The sequence below is a fragment of the Gadus chalcogrammus genome, chromosome 11 (genome assembly GCF_026213295.1).
Source record: "Gadus chalcogrammus isolate NIFS_2021 chromosome 11, NIFS_Gcha_1.0, whole genome shotgun sequence".
Taxonomy (NCBI): Eukaryota; Metazoa; Chordata; class Actinopteri; order Gadiformes; family Gadidae; genus Gadus; species Gadus chalcogrammus.
Genome location: NC_079422.1, coordinates 11,899,004 through 11,909,347, shown reverse-complemented (window position 1 = coordinate 11,909,347; position 10,344 = coordinate 11,899,004).

Genomic DNA, 10,344 nt, shown 5'->3' with positions numbered 1-10,344 from the left:
ATTGGTCTGTTTGACTGAATCTATTTTTATTGAAGTCTCAGTCTCAGTCAATGCATTGACATGTGTGTTCGATTTTGCTCTATGTTGGTGCATTCCTTATAACAAGTATGGCTAAGATTGGTTACAGGGAATCACAAGTCAATATAGAAGGCTGAGGTTAACCGTGGCTGTAATAGTAAACTAGCTTCAGACGGTGTGATCCGTCCGTCCCTCGGACCTTGGACGACCACAACAACAGATTGGTTTATGTACTCTCTTTATGTAACCCTAACCCTAACAATAATAGTCTTTATATTGTCACTTAACAAATAACTTCTCAGAAGGAGCACAACTCTATACAAAGAAATTCCTCAGAGAAACTGAGTCATGTTCAGCATATGATCAGATCTTTGATTGATTGATACATTTTCAATCTGAACATTGAAATTTATGTTAGACATATGTGGAAAAATGTATTTCCTCTTTGCAAAATGTATTTTCACTTTTGACGGCTTAATCAGGGTTACCTGCTGTATGGAAAACACGGTATGGATTTATATGGACTGACACCAGTCTCATCCTCCAATTCCAAGGTGTTCAGACGCCATTACAAGCGAGTGTAAATCTTTCACGCCCACCCTTGCGACTTTAGAAAGATTCACGATAAAACAGTTTAAATTCCTTCCATATTTCACTTGCTGGGGAAGCTGTCTGATGGTGTGATGGTACAAGCTGAGCAACAGGTTCTTAATGCCTTTTATGTCTAAGATGAGAAAGAGAGACAGAGGAGGAAAGCGAGAGAGAGAGAGAAAGTGAGAGAGAGAGAAAGCGAGCGAGAGAGAGAGAGAGAGAGAGAGCTAGAGAGAGAGAGAGAGAGAGAGAGAGAGGGAGAGAGAGAGAGCGACAGAGAGTCATAGAGAGCTAGAGAACGAGCGTTAGAGAGTGAGAGAGCTTGAAAGAGAAAGAGGGAGAGAGCGAGAGTGAGAGAGAGCTAGATAGAGAGAGTAGGAGCAAGAGCGAGGGAGAAAGGGATACGACGGATGGATATCCGTTACATCCATCTTATGATCCTCATCCTCGTCACTTTACATTCTTTTTTTTGTATTCACTACTCCTGCAATATCCAACCCTATTATTTAAACTATACTGTATTTATATGGCACTAATCATGTTCAATTTGCACCTTAACCGCTATTTTGCACTACTGTTTGGATCTCCAACCACATTTCGTTTTCTCTGTACTTGTACTCTGCACAATGACATTAAAGTTGAATCTGAATCTGAATCTGAGAGGGACGGAGGGAGGCTTGGTGACTGAGAGGGAATTAGAACAATTTGTCGGTTTCCCCAGGTGCTACAGACATGCTATGTTTCTGATAATATTCGATCACAATGTCATTAGTGTCATAAATACATTCAAAGATTTATGACAGAACTGAAATCTTTGCAGCAAAACGCTACGGAACTACGAGTGGAGAGGCAACCAAATTGATGAAGTCATTATAAGGGTTTCTTCAGAATTAATTCAAATCACAGTGTTTTCACTGTGATCGTGCCAAGGGAGTTTGTACCTGTTGTTCATGGCGATAACAGGAAATAACTTGACTCAAGTGGCAGAGTTCATCAGGAGGGAAGTAGAATAACTTCAGCAACCTGCCAGGTGCAGCAATGTGCAGAAAAAGATAAACTTAAAATAACTAGGATTAGAATCTGGTGTTATGTGAGCACAGAGTGGTGCCAAATGTCAGGTTCATTGTGAAGACTCATTATCAGCACCATTATCCTGTGAAATGGGGCTGCAGCTGCTCTGTTACCGGAAATTATTCTCTGAGGAAGAGCCTCAGTCTCTTAAAAAATAAAGCTGAGTTACTGAGCCGAACTCGAGGATTAATACAGAAAACAACAACATTAAAATGGAAGAATAATAGGTTGTGATAAGGCTTTATAATATTTGATGGTTTATAATAATATAGAGCATTATAATAATTGATAAGTGATCAGTTACACAATTTAAAATAACACATATGAAACCATATGGATGTCTCAAACTAAGGAAAGCTTGTACCATATATTATTTGTATTTATTGTATTTGAGTGTGGGATCATTTAGCATGAGGTAGAGTTCATTACACGCACATCCTCAGACCAACAACTCCCTATTTGTGCCCGGATTATATATGCGTCTTTTCAACACAAACATGCAACATATATATTAGCCAACCCTGAACACCACAACCACCTCACCACCACCACCACCACCACCTCTACCTTAACCGCCGTCACAACCCAAAACACCATAACCACCACCCTAATCATCCCCTCCTCCTTCATCACCACCACCACCACCTCCTCCACAACCACCATCTCCTCCACCACCGCCTCCATCGACCCCACCATCACCCATACAACCTCCTCCATCACCACCCCCTCCTCCTCCTCCGCCATCCCCACCCCCACCCTAATCACCTCGACCTCCATCACCACCAACACCCTAATCACCTCCTTCTCCATCAACACCACCGCCCTAATCACCTCCTCCATCACTGCCACCACCACCACCACCTCCTCCACAACAACCACCACCACCACCTCCTCCACATCAACCACCTCCCCCAGCTCCATCACCACCATCACCCTAATCATCTCCTCCTCCCTCATCAGCACCATCACCCTAATCACATCCTCCTCCATCACCACCACTAACACCTCCATCACCACCATCACCCTAATCACCTCCTCCTCCATCATCAGCACCATCACCCTAATCACATCCTCCTCCATCACCACCACTAACACCTCCATCACTACCACCTCGACCACCCATACAACACGGCCACCACCACCCTCTCCTCTACCCCTCCCCCCAACCACACCAGTCAGTGGCCAGTTCCATGAGTGACCACTGATTAGTTTGAGGATCAAAGGAAGAGATCTGTAGAAAGAGGCCATCCATCTTCGCTTGTGCAAAAGTAGGAGCAGCTTCTGGATGGGTGGACGCTGCAACGCTGGCCTCGCTCTGCCCAGTGTTGTCCCTGCTTAGCGTTAATGGTAGCCTTTCACCGGAAAATGGGTGCTTTGGCCATTTGAAGAACACCCTCCCACCCTTTATACTCTTAACCGTTCTAGTTTGGTGGAAAACCGGAGCCCAACGTCTACAATCATCCTCTCCCCTTGAATGTCACACCTTTCTCTTAACTTTGCATTCAGTGGTCAGCGAGAGCTTTTTCCTTAATTGCCCCCTGACTGCGGCACCCTCATTTTCCAATCATGGATTTATTCTAGTCATTAAATCCAGGCTATTCTTATTAGTTCTCAAACCAACGCAGTCCTCGTCTCCGATGAGACGGTGATTAAACAAGGCCCTCCGTTTGTCTTGGGCCGGACGGCTCCTCCGTGGTGCGGCCTGGGAACGCATGGCTGGACCCGGCCAAACCCACACTGATCTGGATTAGATTGGTGGAATAATTGGTGTAGGGTTACGCTGCCTGGCTCTTTAGCAGGGAGCTATCGGAAGTGAAGCCTAATGCATGAGGACACACACACATGCAGCAGAGCCCTGTGTGTGAGAGGCATTAAAGCGATCGGTCAAACCATCAAGATTGGTCAATCATTTCTGCTCCTACATTTGTGTTACTGCCTTTTGTGTATTCATGAAGGTTATTCAGTAGTCATAGATAAAAAAAAAAAATTGATAGACAGGCAGAAAAACAGGCAGGCAAATGGCGGTCAAACAGTGCTCAGAACACATAAACGCAGTTTTCAAAATCATTAAAGGAAATGGGCTTTTTTAGTTTGAATGTAAAATCAATAAATAGTTTTATGTTGCATTTTTCACAGTCTTACAGGCTAGTCTTCTCTATTCCCTCAGCCCCCATGCAGACCCGCTTCACTTTGACCTCTGTTTGCTATCTTACCATTTCCTTCCCTGCAAGTGCTGCTTGCTGCTGTTTTTTTATGTCATGGTTTCGTAATAAATTGTACAATTCTTTGTTATTATGGGGCATTATTATATATATATATATAACTACCACAGCATTTCTCATGAAGATGCGTTAGAAAACAAAGGTAACAGTATATTTACTTTGATTTAGGATTTTACAGTACTACAACTCTCTTGAGTCCTCTAAAAATGAATGAGTGTCGCCAACAAAAAATCCCACAATGCATTCTGATGTGCAAGCCCGCCTCAACATGAGATTTATGATATGATGAGAGACAGAAGACCCTAACTGGCGTCTCAGAGCCCCAACACAACACAGATGAACACTTATGGACTTAAAAATAAGCAACATAAAACTACTTTCTGACCACAGATCTACTAAATAGTTGATTGATATTCAATCTGGTGTACAAAATACAAGCGGATCTGTGAGAATGATTAGGCTCAGCACTATAGGGCACCAGGGGAGAAGGGTTTGGTATAATGGATGTATTGTTGGGTGTGATGCCCTCCGACCATTATCTGGATAAATTAGAGAGACGTATTGTTCTTTGCTTCGCGCCACAAAACATCAATTATTAATCTTACTGAGTCGTTTACATAAAAATACAGAGGGGTCGTCAGTGTTCTGTCATTTGTGAAAAGTCTTTCAGCACAATCATTTAAACATGCTAGCAACATGAACGCCGCTAGCAGCTTCTACACAACCGACTTCCAGTGTCTCGTTTGAGGACAAAATCAATGAGACCGGCAGAGGTTATGTTATCCGACGAGAAGGGATTCCTGTGTCTCCTATGACATTTGTAAATCCGGATTCTGGGACAGACCTCAGCCTCCAACCTATGGTTGATTAGAGCTTCTCCCACACGACATTCATGCTGTGTCACCTCCCAGAGAATGAGCAGCAGGCACAATGAACAACTGCTGTCCTCAGTTCTTTCAAGAAATAATTCAAATGGAGATTAGGCTGCAGTTTCCTTGACAACCCTATGTTAGCAGCTTCTTGTGGGCTTTCAGATTTTTCGACAAGATGTCGTCCATCAGAAACTCTCAATCTATATACTGAATATAATTTGAGTGCTGGTAAGTGTTGGTTAGTGTTGGTTAGTGCTGGTGAGTGCTGGTGAGTGTTGGTTAGTGCTGGTGAGTGCTGGTGAGTGTTGGTTAGTGCTGGTGTGTGTTGGTTAGTGCTGGTTAGTGCTGGTGAGTGTTGGTTAGTGCTGGTGAGTGCTGGTGAGTGTTGGTTAGTGCTGGTGAGTGCTGGTTAGTGCTGGTGAGTGCTGGTGAGTGTTGGTTAGTGCTGGTTAGTGCTGGTGAGTGCTGGTGAGTGTTGGTTAGTGCTGGTGAGTGTTGGTTAGTGCTGGTGAGTGCTGGTGAGTGTTGGTTAGTGCTGGTTAGTGCTGGTGAGTGCGTGCTGGTGAGTGCTGGTGAGTGGTGGTGAGTGTTGGTAAGTACTGGTTAGTGCTGGTTGGTGAGTGCTGGTTAGTGCTGGTGAGTGTTGGTTAGGGCGGGTCAGTGCTGGTGAGTGTTGGTTAGTGCTGGTGAGTGCTGGTTAGTGTTGGTAAGTACTGGTTAGTGCTGGTGAGTGCTGGTTAATGCTGGTGAGTATTGGTTATGGCTGGTTAGTGCTGGAGAGTGTTGGTGAGTGCTGGTGAGTGCTGGTGAGTGTTGGTTAGTGCTGGTGAGTGCTGGTGAGTGTTGGTTAGTGCTGGTTAGTGCTGGTGAGTGCCGGTGAGTGTTGGTTAGTGCTGGTGAGTGCTGGAGAGTGTTGGTTAGTGCTGGTGAGTGTTGGTTAGTGCTGGTGAGTGCTGGTGAGTGTTGGTTAGTGCTGGTTAGTGTTGGTTAGGGCGGGTCAGTGCTGGTGAGTGTTGGTTAGTGCTGGTGAGTGCTGGTTAGTGTTGGTAAGTACTGGTAAGTGCTGGTGAGTGCTGGTTAATGCTGGTGAGTATTGGTTATGGCTGGTTAGTGCTGGAGAGTGTTGGTGAGTGCTGGTGAGTGCTGGTGAGTGTTGGTGAGTGCTGGACTGCTGGTGCGTGCTGGTGAGTTAGTGTTGGTTGGTGCTGGTTAGAGTTGCTGGGTGTTGTTGGGTTCTGGCGCGTGTTGCTGAGCGCTGATGAGTACCACTCAACTGACCAAGTGAATAATCACCTGAGGTCAGGGACTGACGTGTCAACCCTTATGTAAGCTCATCGTTCGCTCCTCATGCCTGCAGCAGTTAAACCATTTTTTTATGTAGGAATCTGCTCCTGCTGAGTTTGAGTGTTTGTGTGTGTGTGTATGCGTTAGAATGAGTGTGTGATAGTGTCCAAGGGAGTCAGTGTGTGTGTGTGTGTGTGTGTGTTTGTATATTTCTGTAGAGAGAGAGAGAGAGAGAGAGAGAGAGAGAGAGAGAGAGAGAGAGAGAGAGAGAGAGAGAGAGAGAGAGAGCTGCTGGTCACAGGTTCCTTTTACTGAGTGTTTGAGTGTTTTCTGTGTCAGGAACAAGAGGGAAACAGTGAGGTAGAGGAGACAGAGAGAGCAAAATAGAGAAACAGTGAGAGAGAGAGAGAGAGAGAGAGAGAGAGAGAGAGAGAGAGAGAGAGAGAGAGAGAGAGAGAGAGAGAGAGAGAGAGAGAGAGAGAGAGAGAGAGAGAGAGAGAGAGAAATAAGCTATGGGTTCATTGTACTTCCCTTCCATCTAATTTTCCGCCTCTCTGACACCGACCCCATGTTCTGTTCTCTCAGCACACAATGACACACACACACACGCACACACACACACACACACACACACACACACACACACACACACACACACACACACACACACACACACACACACACACACACACACACACACACACACACACACACACACAGTCACACACTCACACACACAAACACAGTCACACACTCACACACGTACACACACACTCTCGCACAAACAACCCGCCCCCGGAGAAGACTCCTGCCAAGGGCAATAACAACAAGCAGTGTGTCACGTCAACAGACCAGCCTGAGAGCAAGGCACTAGGGCTCACTGCAGCATTGTGCTCGCAGACAGACAGGTGGTCGAAAATGGAGAGTCGCGAGAAGGGGATAGAAAATGAAAGGTCGGAATGAACGAAGGGAAAATATGCGGTTTATTTTGCTGTCACTCATCCGTTGAATGCAAATGTTCTTCCACAAAAGCAGTAAAAGTAAAATGTACAACTGTGACAGCTTTTCTTAATGTTACTGATTACAACCACAGCGGTGAAGTTCGGAGCCTGAGACGCAGTTTATATTTCTAGACACACTCAGAGCATCTGGGGAGCCGTAGCATGAAGCATTAGCTCAGCCTCTGATAACGAGTTGTGAGATGAAAGGTTTAATGATGTGTCGTGAGGTGAAATGTGTACCGCCTTCGTTCTATCTAAATATGCTAATTTATTTCAACCACGTGGAAAGAATCACAAAAGTAATCTGTCGATCCGCTGAAGTCACTGCTGCATAACTAATTGTCAACTGAGACAGCGTTGAATCAATCCCCATAAATAATTACATCTTTCTCACTAAATACCTCTCTGTATAAATGGTGATGATGTGAAAGCTATGGAATGTCATGTTCACAAATACGAATGTACACAGAAATAGTCATCAATGAACAGCAGACCTGAGCACTGTTCATAATCAAAAAGCATTCAAAGATAAACATTACTGGAGTGATCATCTGCAATGAGTCTCACGATTTACCGTCCTATGGCTTTGCCAGAAGCGATAGGACATTATAAGTGAGTCACTTATAAGACCGGCAGCAGAGCCGTCTTTATGTTCTACACATATCCTGATTTTAATGACAACGTTTCAGTTCGATCGGAGTGAGGAGAAGCAGAAAGAAACATTGTATACGATCTGGCTAGAAATATTATTCTGAGAGCCAAAAACTTTTAAAATAAATCTATTTAAAAGTAAATCTGGTAATCTCTGGATTACCAGAGAGTTGGATGAGGCATTATACATCAGTAGGCCTACTAACCTCCATGTTTAAAAATCATATCAATATTTAAAACCAACAGTAATTATGTGAACTTGTTACGTGTGTGTGTGTGTGTGTGTGTGTGTGTGTGTGTGTGTGTCTGTGTGTGTGTGTGTGTGTGTGTGTGTGTGTGTGTTTGTGTGTGCGGCGTGCGTGCGTGCGTGCGTGCGTGCGTGCGTGCGTGCGTGCGTGCGTGCGTGTGATCTCTCTCCCTCATAACCAAATCGTATTACATGTCGTACTGGAGTTGTGTGTCCAAACCATTGGGGACAAAGACAAATACTCATAATAGGAACAGCCGTCCAGGTAACTCATCTCTCTCCAAAGAACAGAAACATACCTTTACTCTAGTTTGGATGTAATCATTGTTCCCCACTGTCATCACCTCCGTCTCGTAAAGGCCCTTCATTACGGGGTCCATCATGTGGAGGCCCCACACTGAGGCCCCTCCACATGAATTCTCCTGGCTGCATGTGGCGGCCATGGGGACCTCCGACCCCCCTGTCTTTCCCAGAGGACCGGCTGCTCCGCTCCGACCAGGGGGACAAGTCGGAAGACGTGAAAGTCATCAATGTGGGAATAATGATCAATCCGTCCTCTGGAGATGATGATCGCACACACTAAGGAATGTCGTTTAGTGAGCAACGTCCCATGCAATCTGATGGATTTTTTTCTCTCTCTTTGGTGTGGTTTCTGAACCCTAATGGAGGCTCACGCTAGGGGGGTTCAGACTGGGATTGGGACTCCTAAAGAATCCTCACGTCAATATAATTGACCGAAGCCCCCCCCCCCCCTCCAACCCCGATTGTTTTTCACGGCTCTGCAAAGGCTCAACAGGATTCCTGATAGACAAGATGGCCGCTTATTATCGGCGAGCATCATTACAGTTAACCAGAGGTTTAAAATGGCTAAACCCAATGAAGTGCCGGTGTCTAATTTGGCTATTGTGGCTGTGTAAACTTGGTTGTGTGTTGAAAAGCCTGTTCGATCCAGTTAAATTATCCTCCAAGCTTGACATAGTACTGCTGCAAATAGCAAAGTAGCAGCTGTAGCACTGCATGCAGTTCCTCAGAGATTACCCAAGATGCCTTTGTCACCAAAATCATCAACTCATTGAATGGATTCCACTGGGATTACAATGGCAGTCATTTGACTGAGGACTTTTCAAAATCAGGATATCGATTCCAGCCCGGATTGCAAAGGTAGCAGCTCAGGAGACTGCACACCTGTTACAGAGGATGGCTCTCCTGTTTGCAGTCGCAGGCCTCCCACGTCCAGCACATGCTTCTCTGTATTCCCCCTCCTGCACCTCATGGAGAACATTAATAGTTGGACTTTTGTTGCAGAGAATCTCCAGTGATCGGGACTGTGTTTCGCTAGGCAGAAATGGCTCCTACTTAAGAGACATCTCTGTTTCTAGGAAACAGGTGTTTTCTATCAGGATGTGAGCACATTTTGGCAGTAATGCAGCCATGTGAATACAAGACAAGGATTCCCCTCAGCCAAGTACAAATGGACACTTAAATAGAACCCATTACAACAACAGAACATCAACATTACAAACTAATTGTTTCTCCATTCCGGAAGACGTCGCACATTGAGAGCACACCAATGAAGGGTAAGTAGGGGGGGGGTTTACAGCACACGGAGGGTGGGGGGGGGGCTTCTGCTAACCAGTACACTAGTAAACTATCCCATACTGGTTGGGCACTAGGTTAGATTCCGACACCTCCAGTCCATCACTCCAGTATGCAGCATGTACCAGATGCCTCCTAACCCCTGCATCTGTTTCCGAATAAACTTTTCACAACATTTAAAAATGTACAATTTCGTATTGAAGTTGACAATAAGCACAGAAGGTTTTCATGCCCATGGGCACACCACACACACGCAAATCTATGTGTGTGTGTGTGTGTGTGTGTGTGTGTGTGTGTGTGTGTGTGTGTGTGTGTGTGTGTGTGTGTGTGTGTGTGTGTGTGTGTGTGTGTGTGCGTGCGTGTGCGCGTGCGCGTGTGTGTGAGAAAAGAAACATTCACCCACTGTGCGCAATTTCTGAGTCGGAGCCAAATAGGGAAATGTGTAGTTTCAGAAGTCATTATGTAGCATTATATATAAGAGATCACGGCTCATCAAAGTATTTGTTCTAATTCAACATCCATCATTTCAATGAATGCAGGAACATGTTTAAACATTATGAGGCAAGAACAACACGTCTTAAGGATGATCAAAAATTAACACGCGCACTATCATGCTAGACGGACTGCAGAGCGTGGTGGTGGTTTGAAATTGAATGCGAAATAACGCTGCGTGTAGATTCGTATACCTTCCCTCTGTGCAGCCTCTCCACTTATCCAAAGGGTGTTATTGTGCGCATCGCGCAGCGGATGAGAGAGAAAGTGGGAGTTCTGGAGAGGAAAGCAATAGGGGT